The following is a 27,151-nucleotide window of genomic DNA, read 5'->3' as shown; positions in this document are numbered from 1 at the left end:
AAAAAAAAAAAAAAAAAAAAAAAAAAAAAAAAAAAAAAAAAAAAAAAAAAAGTAGTTACCAACTGACCTTGGTGATTAGCCACAGGTGGGGCCTGTAGAGCTCGGAATGACTTTCACCCTTGGTGGGTGGGGAGAGATGATGGGAGCAGAAGGCTTGCTGGAAGGAGATGATGAGTTCAGGTTGAAGCAGAAACCCAGGATGGAAACCTGCCATTGACCTGAATATCAGTGTTGGAAGGTCAGGGCAACTCAGTGGCATTCAGGACTCCCCAGGTATACCCCAAAGGAGACTTAAGGACAATTCCAGACCCCATCAGCTAGAGAGGATGGGCCTTCTAGTACAAGTTCCTCCTTAGAAGCCTGGCTTATTAAGACTGAATCTGTGCAGGACTGGGGCTGCAGATGAGAGGTCTTCAGAACCTGCAGCCAAACAGGGCCTGACAAGCTGTTTCCATGGAGACGCGGTGTGTGCAGGAGGGAGTGAGTAGGAGGGCTGATCCATTCCAGAGCCTTGGGTCACAAGGCTGCAGTGGCCTAACAGATAAACAGGAAAAAGACATAGTCAATCAGAAAAGGATGTTCAAAACTATTGGCAGTTAATTGGGGTTATATCATCATAATTCTAGATTAAGTCTAACAATTTAGAAGGATTAGGGTAAGCCACTTAATGATCCTGCTAGTTATTTCAGGTACCACTTAATGAGGGTACACAGAAGTGGATGCCAACTCAGACTAACTCCAAATGTACATACACCCTTCTTAAGCCTTTCTGCACCCCTGGACTCTAAGTAGCTGCATATTATTTCCAAGTTTCTGGGGAAACAGGCAGAGATATGGAAAGTTAATTTTTTTTCCATTTGCCATGCTGTTGGCAGTAATACTCAGGAAATCTTTGGAGCTCTTCAGGAACCTCAGGTGCTGGCAAAGCCTCAGATTAGATGTTATTATTAAACAATTTGAGGAACATTCTGGACAGAGAGCCAGCAGCAGTGGGGCCCCAAGGGGTGTGTGTGTGTGTGGTAGAATATACATAACATGAAATTGACTATTTTGACCATTTTTAAATGTACAATTCGGTGGCATTAAGTATATATATAATCTTGTGTAACCGTTACCACTATCTCTTTCCAAAACTTTACCATCATCCAAAACAAAAACTTTATAGCCATTAAGCAATGATTTCCTATTGGGCCCCAAATGTTTTTTAACAACTTTATTGTGCTGTGAAAACTCTGCCTACCAGCCAGGACAATAGTTTGGCTGCTGCAAGTAAGAAAACTAGCTCGATCTTGGTTTGGTCAGTCGCTTTCAATTTAGATCTGGGGTTTTTTGGCCAAAGAGTCCTCGCCCTGTGGGTGAGCTAGTTAAACCTAATCTCTGGAGGGAGACTGATTTTAACCACCTTAATGACTGATGGGACTTACTAATCTTGATCTCCAAGGTATTCAAATGGCTTGTGGCAGTGCTTATTAAGAAGCCAGTAAAAAGTAAGTCAGGGCCACAGGCCCTTGTAAAGATCTTACTGGAGGCAAACTTTGTTCCAAAGATAGCTGGAAGATGAATTGTCTAGGAACAACTTCATTTTAAGTGACCAAAAATAATAGTGCCTGGGGAGGATGAGACATGATTCTGGCTTGGAACAGTAGACTAGGACCAAAAGATCAGAGCTGGAAATTCCAAGTTTCCTACTGCCTTTTCTTTCACAAATTAAAACATTTAGTGAGGGTAGGGATAAACTTTGTGATTTCCTTTCTTCATCCAACAAGTTCAAGGTGTTTAGAACATGATGCTTATTAGACAAGACTCAAACTGCAGTTCACACATCCAAAGCAGCAATAACTCTCAAAGCCCAGGCAGATACTTCCCAGATGCATGATGTCAGTCACAAGAAATAGCAGGACGGAAAAAGAATAGGGAAGATTTAGTGAAAATCACTCCACCATAAATACAATCTAAACTACATGCCCTATTTGGGGACCAGCGGTGAGACAAATACTTGAACACAATATGCTACTCCAGGGAACTGGAGCTCAGAAGAGGTTGACTGGCTTACTCTGCATCACCTAGAAATCCAAGAAGAGAGCTAAGATTTAGTACCCTTGTTTCCTGATACCTGGTTTAGTGGTTTATTTTTATCAGTATCTGCTGGTATTCTGTGCTTGGAGTGCATAAGGGAGATGGTTCTCAGAGATTTTCTATGAAGTTGTCATCTGGTCAGGGGTGATCTATCAGTACCTTTACCTCAAATTCACCTCCAATTTAGTCTTCATATCATACTTGGTTCAGAACCCAAATTCTGAACAGTTCAGAAAAATGAGGGGATCAGTATCCAGACCTGCTACAATATATTATCTAAAATGTCCAATTTTCAACAAAAAAATTATGAGACATGCAAAGAAACAGGAAAGTATGATGTGACCCATACAAGGGAGGAAAAAAGCCATCAACAGAAACTCCCTGTGAGAGGGCCCAGATATCCAGCTTAGCAGACAAAGACTTCAAAGCAGCTATCATAAATATATTGAAAGAACTGAAGAAAACCATGCTTAAAGAATCAAAAGAAGGTAGGGTAACAATCTCTCATAAGATAATCAATAAAGAGATGGAAATTATTGTTTTTTTTTGTTTTTTGTTTTTTTTCTTTGTGGTATGCGGGCCTCCCTCTGCTGCGGCCTCCCCCGTTGCGGAGCACAGGCTCCGGACGCGCGGGCCCAGCGGCCATGGCCCACGGGCCCAGCCACTCCGCGGCACGCGGGATCCTCCCAGACCGGGGCGCGAACCCGGTTCCCCTGCATCAGCAGGCGGACTCGCAACCACTGCGCCACCAGGGAAGCCCCTATTATTGTTTTTAAAAGAACCTAATGGATATCCTGAACTTGAAAACTGTGATAATAGAAAAAAAATTCACTAGAGGGGCTCAGCAGTATACTTGAACTGGTAGAAGAAAGAATCAGCAAACTTGAAGATAGATAGATAGATGATAGATAGATGGATATTATTTGATCTCAAAAACAGAGAGAAAAGAGGATGAAGAAATATGAGCAGAACTTCAGAGGAATGTGAGAATCATTAAGCACATCAAAACATGCACAATGGGAGTACCAGAAGGAGAAAGAGAAAGAGAGGAGCAGAAAAATATTTAAAGAAATAATGGCTGAAAACTTCTGAAATTTGATGCAAAACATTAATCTACACATCCAAGAAGCTCAACTAATCCCAAGTAGAATAAACACAAAGAGATCCACATTCAGACACATCATAGTAAAAATGTTGAAAGTGAGTATCTAGAAAACAGCAAGAAAAAAACCCAACACATCACAAACAAGGGAACCCAAATAAGACTAATAACTGACTTCTCACCATTTCTCAGTGGAGGCTAGAAAGCAGTGAGATGCCATATTCAAAATGCTGAGGAGAAAATCCCTATCAAATAGGAATCTTTTATCCAGTAAACTATTTCTCAAAAATGAAAGAGAAACAGAGACAATCCCAGATAAAATCTGAGAGAATTCACTGCTAGCTAGAGTTACACGAAACAAGGAAGTTCTTCAAGCTGACTCAAATCCACACAAAAAAACAAAGAGCACTAGTAAATATAATTATGTAATTATAAAAGACAGTATATCAATATATATTTTTCTCCCTTTTTTCTCTTAAATGATCTAGAAAGCAGTTGTATAAAAGAACATATTTGATAATGACAGCACAATGGAGGTGGGTGGGAACAAAGCTGTAGTGGAATAAGAAATGAGTTACAAGATGGTAACTCAAATCTGCAGGAACAAATGAAGAGAACCATATCTGGTAAATAAGAAGGTGATATAAAAAACTCTAAATATAACTTGCTTTCCTTTCTTTTCTCAACCGTAAAACATGACAAAATTATATTAATGAATAATTATGACAGTGTATTATTCGGTTTGTAACAAAACTATAAACCAGTTAGACCTAACAGACATCTATAAAATGCTCCAACCACCAAGAGCAAAATACACATTCTTCTCAGATGAATATGGACTATTCTCCAGGATAGATTATATTCTAGATTATAAAACAAGCCCTAATAAATTTAAAAGATTTGAAGTTATACAAAACATGACTTCTGACCACAGTGGAAATAAATTAGAATCAGTAAGACAAGGAAATTTGGTAAATTCACAAATATGTGGATATTAAACAATTCACTCCTGAATAACCGATAGAGCAAAAAAGAAATTACAGAGGAAACTAGAACATACTTTGAGATGAATGAAAATGGAAGCAAAACATACCAAAACTTATGGAATGTACCAAAGCAGTACCTAGAAAGAAATTTATAGCTGTAGATGCCTATATTGAAGAAAAAAAAAAAGAAAAAGATCTCAAATCAATAACCTATTCTTCCATTTTCAGAAACTGAAAAAGAAGAGCAAACTAAACCCAAATCACGCAGATGGAAGGAAATAGATTAGAGTGGAAATTAATGGAACAAAGAATAAGAAAAACAATAGAGAAAATGAACAAAACCAAAAGCCGGTTCTTTGAAAAGATCTACAAAATGACAAACCTTTAGCTAGACTGACCGAGAAACAAAAGAGAGAAGATTCAAATTACTGAAATCAGAAATAAAAGAGGACACTACTACTAACTCCACAAAAATAAAAAGGATAAAAAAGCGAATACTATCAACAATTGTATGCCAATAAATTAGATAACTTGGATAAAATGGACCAATTCTTTGAAAGACAGAAACTACAGACTTCCCTGGTGGCACAGTGGTTAAGAATCCACCTGCCAATGCAAGGGACATGGGTTCAAGCCCTGGTCCGGGAAGATTCCACATGCCGCGGAGCAACTAAGCCCATGTGCCACAACTACTGAGCCTGCGCTCTGGAGCCCATGAGCCACAACTACTGAAGCCCACGTGCCTAGAGCCTGTGCTCCGCAACAAGAGAAGCCACTGCAATGAGAAGCCCGTGCGCCGCAACGAAGAGTAGCCCCGGCTCCATGCAACTAGAGAAAAGCCTGTGCCAGCAACGAAGACCCAATGCACCCATAAATAAATAAATAAAATAAATAAATAAATAAATAAATAAATAAATAAAAACCTACACAAACTATGCAAGAAGAACAGAAAATCATAATAAACCTGTAACAAATAAATTGATTGAGTTTGGAATTTAAGACTTCCCACAAAGAAGAGGTCAGGCCCAGATGAGGTCACTGTTGAATTTTACCAAAATTTAAAGAATTAATACAAAATTTTCACAAACTCTTCCAAAAAATAGAAGAGGAAGTAACACTTCCAACTCATTCTTTGAGGCTGGTATTACCCTGATTCCAAAGCCAGACATCACAGGAAAAGTACAGAACAATATCTCTTATGAATAAAAATTGTCAACATTATACAAGCAAACTGAATCCAGCAACATATAAAAGTGACTATACACTTAGAAGAAAACAGGACAGAGCTTTACAACATTGGATTTGGCAATGATCTCTCGGATATGATACCAAAGGCATAGGTAACGAAAGAAAAAATAGATTATGTCTAGAAATATAGAAAGAACACTTAACAACTCAATAATAAGACAAATAACCCAATTTTAAAATGGACAGGGAACCCTCCTACATTGTTGGTGGGAATGTAAATTGGTATAATCGTTACGGAGAACAGTATGGAGGTTCCTTAAAAAACTAAATGCAGGACTACCATATGATCCAGCAATCCCACTCCTGGGCATATATTCAGAGAAAACTATAATTCAAAAAGATACATGCACCCCAGTGTTCACTGCAGCACTGTTTACAATAGCCAAGACATGGAAGCAACCTAAATGTCCATTGACAGATGAATGGATAAAGAAGATGTGGCACATATATACAATGGAATTACTCAGCCATTAAAAAGAACGAAATAATGCTATTTGCAGCAACATGGATGGACCTAGAGATTACCATACTAAGTGAAGTAAGTCAGACAGAAAGACAAATATCATATGATATCACTTATATGTGGAATCTAATAAAAAATAATATAAATGAACTTTTAAAAAAATTTTTTTTTTAATTATTTATTTATTTATTTATTTATTTTTGGCTGTGTTGGGTCTTCGTTTCTGTGCGTGGGCTTTCTCTAGTTGCAGCGAGCGGGGGCCACTCTTCATCGCGGTGCACGGGCCTCTCACTGTCGCGGCCTCTCTTGTTGTGGAGCACAAGCTCCAGACACTCAGGCTCAGTAGTTGTGGCTCACAGGCTCAGTTGCTCCGCGGCATGTGGGATCTTCCCAGACCAGGGCTCGAACCCATGTCCCCTGCATTGGCAGGCAAATTCTCAACCACTGCGCCACCAGGGAAGCCCCAAATGAACTTTTTTACAAAACAGAAACAGACTCACGGATCTTGAAATCAAATTTACGGTTACCGAAAGGGAAACATGGGGGAAGTGATAAATTAGGAGATTGGGATTAACATATACATACTACTATATATAAAATAGATAACTAACAAGGACCTACTGTATAGCAGAGAGAACTCTACTCAATATTCTGTAATAACCTATATGGGAAACAAATCTGAAAAAGAATGGAGATACACACACACACACACACACACACACACACACACACACACCCTGAAACTAACACAACATTGAAAATCAACTATACTCCAGTAAAAATTTTAAAAAACAATTAAGTAAATAAAGCCATGGGAACCAATCTTAGGACCACACCAGGGACGCCCTACAAAAGCAACCTGGTTTCCTCCCAAAATGGATATTACCCTGAAGACCCTAAATTGCTTATAAAAACAATTAAAGCCAATCACATTTGATACCCTAAAAAATAAAATGGACAAAGAATTTGAATAAACATTCCTTCAAGGAAGATATACAAAAGGCCAGTCAATAAGCACATGAACAGGTGCTCAACATCATTAGCTGTCAGGGAAATACAAATCAAAACTAAAATGAGATACCTCTTAATACCGCCTAGGATAGCTATAGTCAAAAAGACAGATAGTATTAAGGGTTGATGAAGATGTGGAGAAATTGGAATCTTCATACATTCCTCGTAGGAATGTAAAATGATACACCACTTTGGAAATCTGTCTGGCAGCTCCTCAAGAGACTATAACATAGAGTTACTATATAACCCAGCAACTCCTCTCCTACATATACAGCCAAAAGAAATGAAAATATATGTCCACACAAAAACTGCACATGAATGGTCATAGCAGCAGTAGTCATAATAGTCTAAAATTAGAAACAATCTGGAGAAGTTGATTTGCAAACTACGTTCCTGCTTCTCCATTCTTTGGCCATTGAATAAAGATTGTGCTGTTCCAGTCTCAAAAAAAAAAAAAAAAGAGAGAGAAAGAGAGAAAACCACCCAAATGCCTATCAGCTAATGACTGGTTAAATGAAATATGGTATATCCATACAATAGATGTTATTTGGCGATGAAAAGGAATGAAGTACTGCAACATGGATATAAACCTTGAAAACATATGCTATGTGAAAAAGGCCTGATTCCATTTATATGAAATGTCCAGAAAAGCAAATCTATAGAGACAGAAAATAGAGTAGCAATTGCCTAATTGCTGAGGTTTGATGGAGGAGGTTAGGAGGAAATGGGGAGTGACTGCTAATGGGTACAAGGTTTCTTTTTGGGGGTGATAAAATATTCTAAAATTGATTGTGGTTATGTTTGCACAACTCTGTAAAAGTACTAAAAAATATTGAGCTGTATACTTTAAATGGGTGAATTGTATAGTATGTGATGTATATCTCAATAAAGCTGTTAGATATACATAGAAAGATGGATGATAGATAGATGGATAAATGGATGGATGGATGGATAGATAGATAGATAAAGGTATTATTAGGACAAGGGATAAAAGAATGCCTAAACCCAGCCTTAGCCCAGGTACCACTGTTAGCCCTGACAGTTGAGTCAATAGTAATGTAACATTTTGTTAATCGGGTTGCACCTAAAATGCTAATGCAGAGCTCTCTGTTAAACTGGCCTAGATCTCATAGCCAAGATAGAAGATTTAGGGGGCATTTTTCCTTGCCCTAAGCCCAAACCTGAGTCTTGCAATTTTATCATCCTCCACTGGGTGTGTAATAAGAGAGCAGTCGAGAGCATTTGAGAGAATGTAGGAGAACCAAATAGCTGAACTTCATGGTGTGAGGGAGAATTGCCCTCCTAACACTGAGGCCACCACGAAGGAGGAAAGAGAAGGAAGGAAAGGGTTGGGGGAGAAGGGGGATGTGGATGGTCCGGTGACCCTACTCACCGTAAATGTGGATCTCTGCCTGCAATTAGAGTACTGTCTCCTCTTGCAGGATAGGAAGGAGAGGATAGAGAGAAGGTTGATGTTCCTCTCCTTGAAGCTTGTAGTCGGAGGAAGATTCCTGACAGAGATATGTATAGAGATGCAGGTAGTGGAGAAGACAGGGTCAAACCAAACCTGAGCAGAATGCCTTGGTGAGTAAGAATGTTTCACAGTTCCATGAAAATCAAAGACCCATTAGAAGAAGCTGAGTAAGAGTTTAACCCATAAGGAAATTGCAGAGTTATTAAAGCAATTTGTGTTTTGTGGCAAGGTTAAAATTGTTGGTATAAATGAAGTGCTCTGCAGATGTTATCAGGTATTTTAGGCAGGGGAAGCCATGCATTTACTGTATTAGTGCCTTGGGTGGTTCTTTTTTCAAAGTCTTCTTCCCTTCTCTTCTGAATGTGTTTCTAGTCAGGGTACATTAAAGTTCTGTTCACGAAGAAGAATGAGGATGGAGATGAACTTCAAAACTGTATAGAAGAGATACAACCTAGTGACTTGCTTTATGGTGCATAGTTTTGTAGAAGGAAAATGACCTGCAGTGTCTTTGGTGAAAACAATCCTTTTCCTCTCTGTTTAGCTCCCATAACTGCAACAATTTGACCTTTCAGTGCAATTAAGCAGCCCAAACCCCAAGGAAGGACACAGGGGTAACAGGAAAGCCAGTTACAGCTGAGAGCAATGATTCTGTGTGCAGACTTCCTGCCCTCCCGTTTTGGGTTGAAACCTTTTCTTCATCCTTTTGAACTTTCTCTTCAGCTGCTTTTCATATGTAACACCTCTATTAGGGTTATGTGACTCTGCCCACCAACACTCTTCCTGTGCCACCCACCTCCTTACCCTGGAAAGTCTGGCCTTCCAGAGAGCATCACCTTAGAGCAACTTACATTTCCGATTCAGATCTCCAGTCATCCTTTGTGGTGTCTTATAGAAAGGTGATTTGTTCATGATTCCCTTCTCCTTTGCAAAATTCTAATACATAGAAGGAATCAGAATAGTATAATGAACATCCAATATCTACCATCTAGATCAAACAATTGCTAAAATTTTTCCATATATTCTCCATTTTTCTGGTTTTTTCTGAAGTAATTTAAAGCAACTTATAGAAACATATACGTTTCCCCCCAAATATTTCAACATTTATTTCTAAATAATAAACACATCTTTATCAGGTAAACACAATTCCATTCTCACACTTCACATGATTCCTATAATTTCTCAATAGCATGTAATATCCACCCACATTCAGATATTCCCTACTTGTTCCCAAAATGTCTTTTTAAAAAATATGTGGTAAAATATGCATATTGTAAAATTTTCCATTTTAAGTGTCCAATTCAGTGGCATTGTCTATTCACAATATTGTGTAATCACCACCACTATTTCCAGAACTTTTTCATTATGCCAAACAAACTCTATACTCTTTAAGAAAAACTCTCCATTTCCCCCTCTTCCCAAATGACTTTTAAAGATGGTTAATTCAAACATATTTTATTTGGTTGTTATGTTTCTTAAGGCTCCTAATCTAGACTTGTCTCCTCGCACCATACCCACATGCATTTTATTTTCATGACATTGACTGCTTCTTTTTGGTGGGGGAGTTAGAATGCAAGTTTTATTTTTGAATCCCCATTGAAATAAATATGTTAATCTTTGAAAAATATTTGGTTATGTGCCACTAAAATTATCCCTACAGCCCCCGGTGATAGTCATGTCCCATTCTGGAAAACACTACCATAGGGAATTACTGGAGGTACCCTGGGGAGGTAGGATGAGGCCACTGTTTGTTGAGCAAGGGTCATCGGTGTCCCAGGTAAGCTGCTTGCTGCTGTTCATAATTCTCTGAGCCCCAGACCTACCAGCATATTTGATCTTATCTTTCCTGGCTGGCAACACTTTGGTGGCTCCCTATTCTCTTCTAGATAGAAGAGTAAATGCCTTAACATAACCTACAAGGTCCTTGGGGATCCTGGGATAGGCCTACCATGGCCCCATCAGGCTGGTGAAGAGAAGAAGACAGGAGACAGGGAGGATCCCGTGAAGGAAGTGACATCTGAGCTGAAGTCTAACCAATTTATGGAGAGAACTAGGTGATGGTGGTGAAGAGCTTTTTTAGGTAGAAGGAACAGCATGTGCAAATTTCCTGAGGCAGGAAGGAACAATGTGCATGTCAGCACCTGAAAGAGGCACTAGAGGAAGAGTCAGGGAGAGGAGTTTGCAGGGGTCAGACCCTGCCTGCAGTCCCTGGAGGCATCACAAGCATTATGATCTTAATGCTGTGCCTTACAAGGAGCCATTTAGAGCTTCAAGAACAGTGACTTCATTTACTTGAATAACAAATACTTTTTGAACACACCTACTTCAGGTGAAGCACTGGGGAGTTTAATAGAACAAGACTCTCATGGTCCCTGCCATCAGGAAACTTATATTCTTTTAACAACAAAAGTTATGCATGGTTTAAAGAAATAACAAGTATTATAAGGTTTTCTATGAAAACAGAAGGCAGTCCACTACCTTTTCCCCCATTTCCACTTTTGCAGAGGCATCCATTTTCAACTCTTTTAGCTGACTGTATTTTGGATTTATCTCCATTATCTCTAAGTAATCTTTTTTTTTTGATTTTATTTATTTTTTTATACAGCAGGTTCTTATTAGTTATCTATTTTGTACATATTAATGTATATATGTCACTCCCAATCTCCCAGTTCACCACCTCCCACCCCCACACCTCATTGACTTTGACTTTTTGACGATTCTGGGCTAATTGTTCTGCAGAATGTCCCACCTGCGGGATTTGTCTGTTTTCTCATGGTGTTGTTAAACTTGTTCTTCTGTCCTCTGTATTTCATCTAAGCTCAAAGTTAGATCAAGGCTTGATAGGAATCAGGTTAAACATTTTGGTAAGAATGCTTCATAGGGTAATGCTGTATACTTCCTACTGCCTCGTATTAGGCCCTACGTAATGTCTGGTTGTCTCACTACTAATGAAGTTAATACTGATCACTGGGTGAAGGTGATGAAAGCCTATTTTAAAATGGGTTTTTAAAAATGGGAACTTGACTACTTGCACTGTTTTAAAATGATTATCCCTACTTTGAATGTTCAGATAAAGGGGCTCTGAGTTGTTGCCTGGCACCTAGGAGACAGCATTTATCCTGTGTAAAGGATAAGAGGATTAAGACTGAGGCTTTGTCCTCTTTATGGAGTAGATGCAGGAGTTCATGTTTATCTCTGAGGGTGGTCAATCAGGGCAGAACGTTCTGGAATATGAAGTCTAGCAGAGACTGGGCCCAGAAGAAGGTACTCTGAAACTGGTCATTAGCCAGAATTTAACTATGAATAAACAGATCTTTTTGCTAACACTTCTTAAAGACAGTCAGAACATTTTGGGAGTTCAAATACAGAAGACTCTTTTACGGCATTTTAAAATAACTCTCTCTTCACCTTCTATTCTTCCCCACCCCCCGCCAAAAAAAAAAAAAACCCACTTTAAACTCTAGAGTAAAAAATTAAGGAAGAGCATTTTCTTTGGATGCAGAATAGACAGATCTTTAGATGTTTCTTGAGTACTGTTTAAATTCTAGAGTGAGGAAAAAGTATGCATCTATTCTCTTTGTTTGATGTTTAACTCTTTTTGCTACCGTAAACTAAATAATCCATTGAAAATATAAGCAACTAGGTTAAAGGATTTCATTATTAAAAATAAGAATTTGGGTTTCTAAGGAAAATGAGTTATTTTTTAAATCTCCAAATAAACACTCTCATTTTACAGCAATTAAGTACCCAAGCCAGTTAAACTTTGCTCAAGGTTGCCCTGTATTTCTGGATACCCAGAGGGGTTTTTTTGTTATTATTGCTTGTTTGTTTTTCATGTTTGCTTTTGTTATTTCGTTTTTCAGCTAGCACAAAGACAAGGGAGTTGTTGTGAATTTTCTGCATAGCAGGACAGAACTTAACCTTAGGATACTGGACTAACAGTTTTCATTTTACTACTGGAATTAGTAATATCCTTTTTCTCCATTTATACTGTAATTTTCAAAGATTCTGGCTTCCAAGTTACCAGTTGGGTAGGGGAGGTGGTAAAGGTCCCTTTGAGAAAATCGTTCTTCCACAATAGCACTGCTGGTGGACCTAGCAACACTTGCCTATTACCTCCATTCGGGGTTACTATATTTGGTGATGAAGACCTCACCAGTAGTTACAAGAAAAGACAATGTAAACGGTCATCCATTCTTTTCCTTTTCTCTTCTTTTGCTCCCTCCTCTTTATACCTATCCTCCCTCTTTTCTTCTTTTCTCTTCCTTTCTCCTCCTCCTTCTGCCTCTCTCCATGTCCCTCTCCCTCTTCACTCATTCTTCTTTTTTCTTCCCTTCTTTTGCCACTCATTCTAGATTGGCATACTTTAATGACTCCCCCATTCCCACCAAATTTTGTGTTCCTGAAGGATTCCCTGCTTCACACCAGCCAGTGGTATGTCACTGAATACTCAATAGAATCAAAGGGGTGGGAGAATCCCAGAAGAGGAGGTCTGTGCCTGGATCTGTGTTCTGAATTCCCTCTCTCCAATTTCCATTTGTTTTGAACTGCCAGCTCCAGTTTCCATTCTGGTTTTCTGGGATCTCAGAGTTCTATAAGGATAGTAATGAAATTATTTGAACCATGTCCAATACTTCAAAAAAGCCTAGAAGACATATATATATATATATATATATATATGTGTATATATATATACATACACACATATATATATACTTTAAAAAAATTATTTATTTTTGGCTATGCTGGGTCTTCATTGCAGTGTGTGGGCTCTTTAGTTGTGGCCCACGGGCTCCAGAGCGTAAGGGCTCAGTAATTGTGGCCTGTGGGCTTAGTTGCCCTGCAGCATGTGGGATCTTAGTTCCCCCACCAGGGATCAAACCCACATCCGCTGCATTGGAAGGTGGATTCTTAACCACTGGACCACCAGGGAAGTCTGAAGACATTGTATATTTATTCACAATAACGCCTGAACAGATTGACTAAGTAAAGCTTCTTTATTCTTGTGGGGAGCAGGGGGCTGGAAGATGGGGGGAGATTATGCCACACTAACTCATTGTAAAGACTGTATCTTCACAGTAAGAAGTTCTGGTTGGTTGTGTGTGTTGTCTATAGGGTAGAGAAAGTCTGTTGGAAAGAATATGGGTATGGAGGTAAGGCCAACCAGAGTTTAGTCTCTAGGGAGTTCCCTGGTGTCCTAGTGGTTAGGATTCCAGGCTTTCACTGCCATGGCCCAGGTTCAGTCCCTGATCAGGGAACTGAGATCCCACAAGCCATGCAGTATGGCCAAAAAAATTTTGAGTTTCTAGCAATAAGACTTGAGCTATTTATTTAGCATCTCTGAACCTCAGTTTACTCATCTGTAAAATGGGGCTATTCATTTCTATTTTTCAGACTCCTTGAGGATTTTAGATGATCTATGTAAAGCACTCATTAATACAATTCCTGGTACCTAATACATAGTTAATATATTTTCTTTATGAATGTGATTTATTTAGTAGTTAAAAATCTTTCAAAGCATATAGCTTTGGGGGAAAAAATGAGATCATTGAGAGAAGAGGCTGGGAAGCACTCACATAACATAGTTCTACATGGCCACACAGATCCCTTAAGAACTCCTGCCAAGTCCTGAGGGCTCTGATTAGGGGATATACAAGGAGGTCGCACATCCTTTGTGTTAATCAACAGATCCTGTCTTGAGGGGGATACTCAGTTGCCTAACCATACCTTAGCAACATTTCCTTAAGCCCACCTGTTTGTCTGCTGGATTCCTACGTGATTTTGACATAGCTCTGGTGATGAGCTTCAAGAAGTACCAGGTCTGCTCATGGCTATCTAACTGTAGCCAGGGATTTTAGGTGGGAAGACAAAGGAATGGAGCGCCTTGGGAAGATGGATAGAAGATGAAGTTTCAGGAAGAGATGAGGATCATCATAGCTTAGTGTGCACCCCTTGAAAATAGGGCAATAGAATATATTTCTTGGAAAGAAAAGTACTATCCCAAGACCAACTCTTTCATCTCAGCCCTAAGGGACTCTTAAAAAAATGAGACTTTCTCCTAAATCTCTTACTTCTTCATCCCCGTGGGCCCTAACTCTCTCCCAGCTCATCCCTCTCTCTCTGCACTCCCAGGATAGGGAGATCAATTGCCTCTTTCCTATAATGGGATCAGGTTTACAGGTAGAAGATATCTAGCATTTTCTAGGACTCTTGTCCCAGGCCCCTGCTAAGTTTCACTTGGTAGAGCATCTGCACAAAGATGAACTACAGAATCCAGCTTTTAAGCTTGTGTTTCTGTTGAGCAGGCCAAATGACTTTGGAATATCCTGTTTTAAGCTGAATTTATCCCTTGTTATTTTAAAAGCTATAACAAGTTGTTTTTTTAAATGTTTTCAGTCAGCACATCTTTATTTATTGTCCTTAAGACCCAAGGCTACTTGAAGAAGGATTTAATTTCCAAAGTATAATAAGTAAACAAAAGTTTCCCAATAACATCTTCAGGCAAGTACCAAAAGACCTCATTTTTTGCCACAGTGCTTGGTTGGCTCCCCCCATAATTGTCCATTAGTATTGGGCTCAACCAAACCTTGCATAATCACATAAAAAATATACCTTCAAACACAGTTACTTCCTAATTGATTTTTTCTTCTTCTTCTTAATTACCATGTTTAGCAAAAAGCAAAAGTAAAACAGCTTTTAAATGTGGTATTATCTGACTAGACCCTAAGCATATAAAATCGAACAGACTATATTGGGGGCTCATATGATAACTATGGTCGCGAAATGGTTATTCACTGTTCTCCCAAGAGTTTGAAAACGTCCAGAAGGGACTGGTTAGATAAGCAGAGGCTCACATGCATGGCTTCAGCTCTGTGGGAATGTCTGAGCTTTAAAATTAACTCCAGAATCCCACTAAATGTGATATTCCCTGATGTTGAGCTTTGTCTCTGATAACTTCTTTTGTCTTGATCCTCTGTAGTTGTGGACTGAGACTCCCGAAATTCACCCTAGTCTCTCTTCCTACTTGTGACCAGGAAAAAAGTTGGGAAATAGGGTTGTGTTAGTCAAGATAGGCTAATTGTTAGAACAAATGACTTCAATATAATGGTTTGGTCCAATAAAAATATATCGTTCTTGTCATAGTACAATATAGATTGGGAGGGGTGGGGATGTATGGAATGTAGAGGTCAATCCTATGCAGTATTTCACGGTCTTCTTCCAAGGCATGCTCTAGCTTCCTCTTAGGTTCTCAGAGTCCTCTCCATTCAGCCGGTGGGTGGGGAAAGAGCCTGCCGTGTATTGCACAGGAGGCTTTTCATGCACCAGACCTGGAACTGGCACCCAACACTTCCATCCACATCCTATTAGCCAGAACTCTGGCACATGGCTCTGTCCAACTTCAAGAGAGGCTAGGAAGTTTAGTCTAGCTGTGTGCTGAGCTCATAGCAGTTTCTGCCACAAGGGGAGACAGATAGCTCCTCAGGGCAGGCCAATGGTTCCATGCTTGTATATCATCAAAGGTCTGCAAAATAAGTGTACTGTCCTATTTTTAGGTCACTTAATGCCTATACCTACCATTAACATCTTGGTCAGTTCCTGGAAAAAGTCCACCTGTCAAGATCAGCATCAACCTTGGTACCACCACAAATCAGTCCACACTGCAAACTTACTTGTTTATATTTAGGTCTTCCCAGGGTTTCAAGATACCTGGGCCAAGCCCATACAGAGGTTCTTATTGGAAGTTGCTTATGCACTTGCACTTTGTTCTGCTCGTCAGATGGTTCCCATGACAAAGTCTGGCAAGTAGTCCATCGGAAGCCATTCGTAATGTCTAATCCAAACTTTGTCACATGGGACCCATGAGGAGAATAAATGTGTTATAAACATTTGAAAAAGTGTCTCCATACCTCTTCAAAAACTATGGAAAACATGTTTTTGTCTCTTCTCAATCAGTGTATTTTTCAGTTGTCACGACTCTGTAATTGTCTGCACTCTTGCTTCCTGCTTCTCGCATTAACCAATTTACAAAGGCTATTTCATAGCGCAACCATTTTGGAGACATCCATTTGTCCTCATTTACTCACAGGCAACTATTGCCATTGAGATTTTAGTTTCCTCCAATAATGTTTGTTCATTTTTAAAAAAAATAAATTTATTTATTTTATTTTATTTTTATTTTTGGCTGTGTTGGGTCTTCATTGCTGCACACAGGCTTTCTCTAGTTGCAGCGAGCGGGGGCTACATTTCGCTGCGGTGCGTGGGCTTCCCATTGCAGTGGCTTCTCTTCTTGCGGAGCACAGGCTCTAGGTGTACGGGCTTCAGTAGTTGCGGCTCGCAGGCTCTAGAGCACAGGCTCAGTAGTGGTGGCGCATGGGCTTAGTTGCTCCACAGTATGTGGGATCTTCCCGGACCAGGGCTCGAACCCGTGTCCCCTGCATTGGCAGGCGGATTCTTAACCACTGCGCCACCAGGGAAGCCCTGTTCATCTTTTTATATAAAGAGGATGATGACATAGATTGTACAAGGTAATGATGGTAAAGTCCTGATTCTGTTCTGCTTTTCTAGTTGTAGTGTAAGTTTTCACCACCCCATCGACACTTTCCTCTTGTAATGTAAGACATGCACTTATTGTATGGCTCATGGGATTAAGGGTGCCGTCTTCATTCATTTATTTATCCATTCATTCTTTCTGAAAATAATTTCTGAGTACCTACTGTGTGCCACATAGTGTGCTAGATGCTGGAGTCAGAGCAAATAACAATACGTATAAGGTCCCTACACTCACGGAGCTTATGCAAGAGACAGAGACAGACTCTAAGTAAATAATAATGCAAAATATTAATTATAATTGTAACATTTGTATGGAAAGCTTATTTTCCTTTTAGCATTGTGGATAATCTTGAATCTTCAATAATTTTTGTTTGTTTGTTTTTTAAGCTGAGGTTTTTGCTCCTCTGTAAAAACCAGCTTCTTTTCCTTAGGGTAACAGTCATTCATTCACTGATAATATTCATCAGTTCATTAAATATTATTGTAAAACTACTATTTACCAGGCACTATGCTAAGATTTCCAAATACAAAAATGAAAAGACAATATCCTTGCCCTCAAGGCTCATAGTCCAGACTGACATGCAAACCACACAGTACATTATGTTAACTGTCATAATGGGGAAATGTGAAAAGTGCAGTGAGGCATAGGAAGAGGAGGACCTAGATCTGCCTACACAGGTCAGAGAAGACTTCACAAAGGAGGCAGCACTTGGACTGAGGTTTAAGGGTGAATAAGACTTTGCTAAGAAGGCAAATCAAGGAAGGGCATGAGATGGCTAGCTGACCATCAGAGACTCATGCTCTCCTTCCATAGCATCAACTTCTTCTGGGAATTGGCCCAACCAATTTCCAATCCCCTATACATCTAGGTGGAACTAGGTGATCCGTTCTCATTAATGGGATGTGAGCAGAAGTGATGTACATCATTTCTAGACCAGGTTAAGAAGTAGGTATGCCTTTGACTTCCCTGGTGGTGCAGTGGTTGAGAATCCGCCTGCCAATGCAGGGGACACGGGTTCGAGCCCTGGTCCTGGAAGATCTCACGTGCTGCAAAGCAACTAAGCCTGTGCGCCACAACTACTGAGTCTGCGCTCTAGAGCCCGCGAGCCACAACTACTGAAGCCCACGCACTGAGAGCCCGTGCTCCACAACAAGAAAAGCCACCGCAATGAGAAGCCTGTGCACAGCAATGAAGAGTAGACCCCGCTCACCGCAACTAGAGAAAGCCTGCGCGTAGCAACAAAGACCCAACGCAGCCAAAAAAAAAGAAGACGTAGGTGTGCCTTTTCTTCCTTCTCTTTCCCAGCTGTTAGCTCTGGAAATAAAGGACTCTAAAGCTTAGAGGATGGCAGAGCTGCAAAACAGAAGGACCCTGGGTGGAAGGCGGCTTGCCAGACTGATATGACTAAGAAATAACATTCTAGTGCTTTAATGTACTGATATTATATAACTCGTTTGTTACAACAGTGAGCTCTACCTTAATTAATATAAGGCAGTTCAAGCAAAGTGAACGATTATGTTTAAAGGCTTACTGATGTAAGGTCTAGCACAGAGTACATGCTCAGTAAGTACTTGAAATTGCAGGAAGTGTTATGGGGGAGTACAAATAGTCCATTATAGCCAGAGTATAAAATACATGATTGGTGGGAGTGAGAGGAGGGTGGCACAATAGATAGGCATGGGCTGATCTCAAAGAACCTTGAATGTCATGCTGAAGAATTTAGGTTTAATCTTGTGATAGGAAAGCCAATGAAGAACATTTAAAAGGTGAGAGGCAAGATCTCTGAGAAACACAACACCCAAGAACCTGCTTTAATTTTCTTTAAATGTAAGATGCGAATCCAAAGATGAAAGATAGGATTTCAGAACCAGAAGACATCATGGTTTAATCAAACCTCATTTAACAAATGAGGAAAGTGAGGTCCAGAGAAGTTAAGTACCTTTGCCAAGGTCACCCAACTAAAATTGGGCAGAGCTGGGGACTAGAAGGCTAGTCTCTTATTGCCAGCCCTACAGCGTTGCTCTTTCCACTGTGCCACAGTGCTTCAAAGCAGTTGAGACCAGCTGGTGTGCCTGTGTTTTCAGTTCCCTAATGAAGACATTGGGGATTTGGAGGCAGGGTATTTACCATGGAAGGTTGTCTTCTCTGTAATTCCTCATCTGACTTGAACCACTATTTTGGACAAGGTCCATTTTTCAGCATCAGATTTCCCTAGAGGACTATTGGGAATGTGCTTAGTGGCCTGTGGGGTGCCCTTGCACTTTCTGAGCTTTTTGGGGGAGGAGGAGAAGAAGGTAGCAGTGGTTTGAGCTCCTGGAAATGTTCCTGGTCCCTAGGCATCTGGGGAGTTGTTGGCCCTCTCAGTGACTGTGGTTTAGCCTGCCAGCTGACTGTCCTTCAGGGGTCACATCAAAATGTCTTCGTCAGCTTGTCTCTTTAAAGGGTCAGCCCCTATGGCTGGCATTTTAATATGATTTTCTGTTCATCAGTTCATTACTTCTGGTTTTCATATATTGTTAAGCTGATTCATTATTCATTATCATTATTTTTACTCCATGTGCCACCCAGAGCAATATGACATACATTTGTTTTTTAATAGCAAGTGGGGGCAAAAGGACAACTGTGCTGAGGCCAGTCTCAGGAAAGCATGACATGTGGTCTGACTTAAGGAGGACTGGGTATTATTGAATTATTTTACAACTGAGGAAGCCAGAGCACAGGTTGGGGGGCAGGGGAGGTCATTTGTCCAAAAGTCCCCAAGAAATCTGGGGAAAAATACATTTCTTGATGTTTTTTGGTCTAGCATTTTATAATCTCCTCACTCCTTCTCCTTTGGATGTATCCTGGTTTTCTCCCTTGCATGCTGCTCAGTTGATAGCACAGACGGTTGGGATGAAGTATGAATGAAGGTGAGATTACTGCCTCAGTCCCTGAGGAGTGCCTTGGTGGCACCCAAAGACAACGTCTTATGCAGTGGAAAGTGCTTGGGCTTTGAAGTCAAAGAGGCATCAGCCACTCTCTAACTGTGAGACTTTGGGCAAGTTCTTAACGTCTCTGAGCCTCAGAGACGTTAAGAACTGTCTTGGTGCTGGGCACACAGTTGGCTCTTAACAAGTGGTATTTCCTTTTCAGGTCTCTGAGAAGTTCCTATTCTTTTCCGCAGTCCCTATCCTGGGTTCTGGTCAAGTTGTGAAATGAAACAAAAGAGGGAGCAGATGGAGACCGAAAGAAATACCACGTTGATTGCTGATAAAGTCTGTTTATTGTGAGAGATAACGGGATACTAAATACTAAATGAGTTTCAGAATTAGGTCGACTTGTTCACCCAGTCACAAGTAACATTTGACCAGGACAGGACTTCTCACGCTGGGAGTAGGAGGGGGAGTAGGAAGGGGACCCTGCTCCCAGAGGAGCAGACCTAGGTGACATCCTCACTGTGGGCAGGTGATACCTAAGTGGAAGAAAGAAGGAGCTAAGCTGAGCCTGCCCTGTGTACTTCTCAATTCTCAAAGCAGATTAAGCCCCTCCGCTAAGGAGGAGGAGTAAGAGAAGTAGACAGACGCCAGGAGTGCCAAACGCCCACAAGGAAGGAAACCTCCGAAGCATCTCCCTCAGCATTTCCTTCTCTTGTCCCCCTCCTCTCATTTTGTGCCGCTACTTTTTAGTCACCCTGCTTATGAAGGACACCGCTGTCAGTGCTGTGGGTAGCCTCAGAATACAAAAGGTTGGGAGAAAGGTGTGGGAGAGGGAGGGAGAGGTTGTGTTGAGTCATTAGTAGAGAAAGAGGGGTGGCCACATAAATCCAGAAAGAAAAGTCTAAGTTCAGAGTCAGGAGTTAGAGGTCTAAAGGGAAGGAGGATCAGTGTTCAGAGACCTGAACTAGACAGGAGGGCACTGCAGGAGCCTAATCAGAATTTCTAGGCGTGGGACAACACACTATGGCCAGATCCCAAGAGGACAAGTAGGCATCAGGGTTCCAACATATCTGACCTCTGAGTCCTGGAACCACATCTCCTGGAGATGACTCTCAATCCTAGCATTGGGTTATATACCCTCTACCTCAATTTTTAATCTTAAAAATATAAGCATATTTTGTGATTATAAAACTAATACATGCTCACTTTGGAAAATTCAGAAATACAGAGAGGTATAAAGAAAAAACCAAAAATAACCCCAAATCTCATCACAAAGAAAAACTAATATTAACTTTAGCTATATTTCTATTCAGTCTTTCTTCTATGCATATCGTTATACAGATAAGGTGATTTTATCTATACTTGTTAAATTTGCATGCAGAATTTTTAACTTAATATTATAATCATTTCCCCATGTTATTAAAAGTTCTCAGCAATTAACATCATTTAAAATGACATTTTCCCTGGTTTTAAGCATATCTGGATCAATCTCTACCGATTTATGAAAATCCCGTGGGTCTGGAGAAATCTTCTAAATGTTTACCTTCTTTGGGGTTGGTGAATAGGGCATTCTCAAAGGCCAGGGCTCTATGGGGCCTGTGCATGGTAACTACTACACAGTACTTGATCTTCTGGAGAGTTCTCATATTTCTAGCAATTGATGACATGATTGATCAGAAGATGCCACCCTGCACAATACAATAGTTCAAAGCATAGGCCTTTCTTATACACCACATCATTGTTACACACTCAAAAGAACCACTGTATTATTTTGCCATGGCTGCCATAACAAAATACCACAGACTGGGTGGTTTAAACAACAGAAATTTATTTCTCACAGTGCTGGAGGCTAAAAGTCCAAGATCAACGTGTCAGCAGGTCTGGTTTCTCCTGAGGCCTCTCTCCTTAGCTTTCATGTGGCTGCCTTCTTGCTGTGTCCTCAGATGTTCTTTTCTCTGGGCATGGCTGATCCTGGTGTCTCGCTGGGTATATTGAATTAGGGCCCACCTTAAAGACCTCATTTTAACTTAACCTCTTTAAAGACCTTATCTACAATATATAGTCTTTCATGAACAGCTTCTTTCACTTAGCATAATGTTTTCAAGTTTCATCCATGTTGTAGCATACATCAGTACTTCATTCTTTTTCATGGCTGAAAATATTCCATTGTATAGATATACCACATTTTGTTTATCCATTCATCAACTTATGGACATGGGTTGTCTCCACTTTTAACCGCTGTAAATAATACTGCTATGAATGTTCATGTATAGGCTTTGGTGTGGAGGTATATTTTCATTTCTCTTGAGTAGATGCCTAGGAGTAGAATTGATGAGTATTATGGTAATTCCATGTTTAGCATTTTGAGAAACTACCAAACTATTTTGCAAAGTTTTACATGCGTCATTTTACATGCCCACCAACAATATATGAGGGTTCCAATTTCTCTATATCCTTACCAACACTTGTTATTGTCTGTTTTTATTATAGCCATCCTTGTGGGTGTGAAGAGGTATCTCATCATGGCTTTGACTTGCATTTCCCTAATGACTAGTGATGCTGAGTATCTCTTCTTGTGCATATTGGCAATTTGTATAAATTTTTTTGAGGAATGTTTATTCAAATTCCTTGCCCATGATTTAACTGTGTTGTCTTTTTATTATTGAGTTGTAATATCTTTTTATATATTCTGGATATAAGTTCCTTGTCAATATACAATTTGCAAAGATTTTCTCCCATTCTGTGGGTAGTCTTCTTACTTTCTTGATGGTGTCCTGTGAAGCACAAAAGTTTTTAATTTTAAAGTCCAATTTATCTGTGTTTTTCTTTTGTCACATCTGCTTTTGGCAACATATCTAAGAAACCACTGCCATATCCAAGGTCATAAACATTTACTATGTTTTCTCCTAGGGGTTTTGTAGTTTTAGCTCTTAATTTAGGTCTGTGATCCATTTTGAGTTAATTTATTTGTATGGTGTTAGGTGTAGCCCAACTTCATTCTTTTGCATGTGGATAGCCAGTTGTCTCAGCACCATTTATTGAAAAAACTACTCTTTCCCTATTGAATTGTCTTGGGTCCCTTGTCAAAAAATCAACTGACCATATACGTGAGGGTTTACTTCTGGACACTCAACTCTATTCCAGTGGTCTAAACATGTATCCTTATGCCTTAGAGCTTGATTATTGTAGTTTCATTGTAGATTATGAAATCAGGAAATGAGCATCTTCCAAATTTGTTCTTCTTCTTCAAAAGTGTTTTGGTTATTCTGGGTTACATTTCCATATAAAATGTAGCATCAGCTTGTCAATTTATGCAAAAAAGAAAGATAGAAAGAGCTATAGGATCTGGATAGGATTGCCCTGAATTTCATTTTCTGATTATTCATTGCTAGTGTATAGAAATACAACTGATTTTTGTATATTGCTCTTATATCCTGCCACATTTCTGAACTCGTTTTATCTTATTTTCTTAATCACTATGCTTTACTGCTTACTCTGTGTGTTAGATATTATAGAAAATACAAAAATGAACAAGATATGGTCCCTGTTCTGAAGAAGCTTATAGCCTAATTCAAGAAATAAGACATAAACCTACTGAGTGAATAATAGCCTGTTTCAGCAATGTACAGGAAAGTACAGAATTGCCAAGTGAACACTACAGATAATTAGAGCTCTAGCAAAGTTCAGGGGGTAGAGAGACAGTTAAAAGTTGGAGAGGTCTGGAAAAAACAGAGTAGAAAGGATCTGAAGGCTCACTGATATGAGCCATTCGCATAAACAAACTTTTAATTTCAGTAATCCTAAAAATCTCAAGAGATCCTTCTGCTATGGATGACCCTCTGAGTTACCAGTGGAACATATATGCACTATCCAGATTTAATAAATTATAACAACTTGCCATATTTGCTTAAATTAAACTATAAATACAGTAAGTCCCCTATGCACGAACCTTCAAGTTGCGAACTTTCAAAGACGTGATCACGCATTCACATGTCCGATCACGTAAGTTCACGTCTGGTGTACACTGTCATGTGTGTGCATCTTCTACAAGTGGTTGTGCTTTTGTGTACTTTACTGTACAGTATTGTATAGTGTACAGTAGTACAGTACCTTTATTTCAAGCCCAGGATGTCCAGGAGCAAGCGCAAAAGCAGCAGTGATGTAGCTCGTACTGCTAAGAAGCGCCAGAAATTGGAGGCCCAGAGAAAGGATGAAGAGAGACAAGAGGAAGAAGAAGTAACTGAAGAACTGAAGAGATTCATGGTGCAGGAAATGGCAAGGGTCTTTATTTGAGGAGGCAATGTTAATTTTTGAGGCACAGGACTGGAACGTAGAACGGGACAAGAAGGTTGTAGCAGTCGTTCAGAATGCAATCCAGTGCTACCATGTCATCTATGAAGAGAAAAAAAGAGCTATGACTCAGACATCGCTGGATTGTTTTTTCAAGAGAGTAGAGAGAATTGAATCCAGCAAGGAACCAGAACCTGTGCCATCAACCTGGTCAGGCGTGATTGAAATTGCAGCTTGCCCTCCATCTCCTATTGCTGACGGCCCTTCAGCTCTGCCATCTCCCCCCTCCTTTCCCTCCTCCCATCAGTAACTCTCCTTGCCGGTTCACTCGATGCCAGCCCGTGTGCCAGCTGTTGTACTTGTACTACTGTACTTTTCAAGGTACTGTACTCTAAGATTTAAAATGTTTTCTATATTTTTTGTGGTTTTTAATGTATTATTTGTGTGAAAAGTATTATAAACCTATTACAGTACAGTACTATATAGCCGATTGTGTTCGTTGAGTACCTAGGCTAACTTTGTTGGGTTTACGAACAAATTGGACTTACAAACATGCTCTTGGAACGGAACTCGTTCATATGTAGGGGACTGTCGGTAAAACATTTTAGTTATAACAAAAGGCCCTTCCATCCCATCTCTCCTCAGAGATAACCAATCTCTTGAAGATGGTGGAAATCCTTCCCACATATGCTTTTATATTTTTACTAGACAATATGTTTTGGATGTTTGAACATGTATATAAATAGTGTACATATTTTTCTGAAACTTTTTTTTCAACATCATGTTTTTGTGGGTTATTTTTGCGGTACGCGGGCCTCTCACTGCTGTGGCCTCTCCCGTTGCGGAGCACAGGCTCTGGACGCGCAGGCTTAGCGGCCATGGCTCACGGGCCTAGCTGCTCCGCGGCATGTGGGATGTTCCCGGACCGGGGCACGAACCCGTGTCCCCTGCATCAGCAGGCGGACTCTCAACCACTGCGCCACCAGGGAAGTCCCAACATCATGTTTTTAAGATTTATCCATGTGACACTTGTAGAGCTAGTCCATTCTATAATATAGTAATAGTATACTATATAGTACTGCAATATAGACCAATTGCATAAATATTCTAGAATCTAGTCTATGGATGGATATTTGTTATGTCTAGTTTTTTGCTATTTCAAATCATGATGTAATTAGTATTCTGGTGTATGCTTCCTTGGGCGCATGTGTGAGAGTTCTTCTAGGGAATATATCTAGAACAGAAATTGTTAGGGAATAGAATGTGCACATTCTCAACTTTACTAGATTGCTCTCTACTCTCCACAGTAGCTGAACTACTTTTTACTCCCATCAGTGATATGTGAGAATTTCTCTCGTCCTACATTCTAACCAACACTGTCAAGTTTTTTAAAAAATACACATATCTGGGTCCTATTTTCATAGATTCTGTTAGGGTAGCTCTGGAGTGTGGTTTGAAACAGGCCACAGGTGATACTGAAACACAAATGAATGGGGATTATGAATGAATTCATATCATTGAGAGCATCAGCTCGTATGTATGTATACACAATCTAATACATTGGTATGTGAGTTGGTATGGTGAAAGTGCCCTAGCACTTTGTTGGTAACATCTATGTTGGCTGCATTTAGATCCTTGAAGATAGGTAGAGAAGTACCAACCACCTAACATACCTTGCAGATGCGTTTTGAATCAAACAGGGGTATGTGATTGACCAGTCCACTGGCTGGTACTTAATCTAAAGTCCCACCTTTGCCAGCTGGGCTGATGGCGGACAATGTTGGCTTTCTGGGAGCTGTCTTGCCTCTTCCTAGGTGCATGGCTGGGTGCCAGTAGTCGGGACTTGCCTACATGCCATTGCTTAGGGCAGGGTGCGTGTCAGCGATGTCTGCCAGCCCGCTGGGTGGTGTCACTGTATGGAGCACTTGTGGCTTTTTCAAAGCCCTGAGGAATCTGAGAAGCAAGTGAGGGAATGCTGCATGAAAACAAAAGACAGTGGAAAGAGTGACCAGCCAGCAGGCTCCAGCAGGCTAGAACGCTCTGTCCTTGTTATTACTGCTTCATGAAAATGCCGCCAGCTTCCTGGCAAGGTCTGGAAGGTGAAGGCTTCTTGAGAAAACAAGGACAAGCGATGTGTACTTCTGGTTGCCCAGCTTCCTAATTTTCCAGTGGAAGCTGCAGGGTGAGGATGGGGAACCCGCTGCCCCTTTGTGGGTTTAGGCTGGTCTTTCCCTCTCTCCTGGCTGCTTTCCTGAGTTTTCTCCTACTCAAAGCAGCACTGTTCTGGTCTCAGAGGCCCAGCAGGGCTGGGCTGGGAGAGAAGTTGGGCCATGCCCCAGACAGAGCTGTTCCTCAAGGAGCCATCTGAAGGTCAGCCTAGGGGAGGACAAAGGGCTTCAGCCATAATCCCCATTCAAGAGGGCTTTGCCACAAAGAAGTGCCTCCTGGTTTGGGGCAGTAAGACCAGGGAGTGCTCTCATTCCTCACCTGCTTTCCTCAGAGATATTCATGCCCTGGTATCACACACTCTCACAGCATAGCCTGCCTCAATTTTCAGAAATGAGGGAGAAGCTCAGGAAAGGCAAGAGTTTTCATTAACTCATTATTGGATGGCTACTTGGACTCATCATGATTGGGCCTCTCAGAAGTCAATCTCTGCTTTCCCTCCTGATAATCTCCTGTCAGTGACATATAAAATATCTAGGTGTGGGACTTCCCTGGTGATGTAGTGGTTAAGAGCCCGCCTGGTCCGGGAAGATCCCACATGCTGCAGAACAACTAAGCCCATGCACCACAACTACTGAGCCTGTACTCTAGAGCCCGTGAGCCACAACTACTGAGCCCATGTGCTGCAACTACTGAAGCCCACGCACCTAGATCCTGTGCTCCGCAACAGGAGAAGCCACTGCAATGAGAAGCCTGAGCACCACAACCAACAGTAGCCCCCGCTCATGGCAACTAGAGAGAAAAGCTGGCGCACAACAACGAAGACCCGACGCAGCCAAAAATTAAATATATTAAATTAAATTATTACAAAA

General features: G+C 40.5%; 1 long non-coding RNA gene across 3 annotated transcripts in view; it reads right to left on the bottom strand.

Annotated features, from left to right (window-relative positions):
- Positions 1–27,151, bottom strand: part of LOC102989785 (uncharacterized) — a 54,371-nt gene that overhangs the window by 3,211 nt on the left and 24,009 nt on the right. For all 3 annotated transcript variants that reach the window (XR_448727.4, XR_448726.4, XR_003679728.2), the window contains 2 exons: positions 9,209–9,293; positions 68–534 (listed from right to left, as the gene is read on the bottom strand). This is a non-coding gene — a long non-coding RNA (uncharacterized lncRNA). The remainder of the gene's footprint in view (positions 1–67; positions 535–9,208; positions 9,294–27,151) is intronic.

The sequence above is a fragment of the Physeter macrocephalus genome, chromosome 5, assembly GCF_002837175.3.
Source record: "Physeter macrocephalus isolate SW-GA chromosome 5, ASM283717v5, whole genome shotgun sequence".
Classification (NCBI taxonomy): domain Eukaryota; kingdom Metazoa; phylum Chordata; class Mammalia; order Artiodactyla; family Physeteridae; genus Physeter; species Physeter macrocephalus.
The sequence above is the reverse complement of the archived record's forward strand: the minus strand, read 5'-3'. Positions and strand labels throughout refer to the sequence as shown.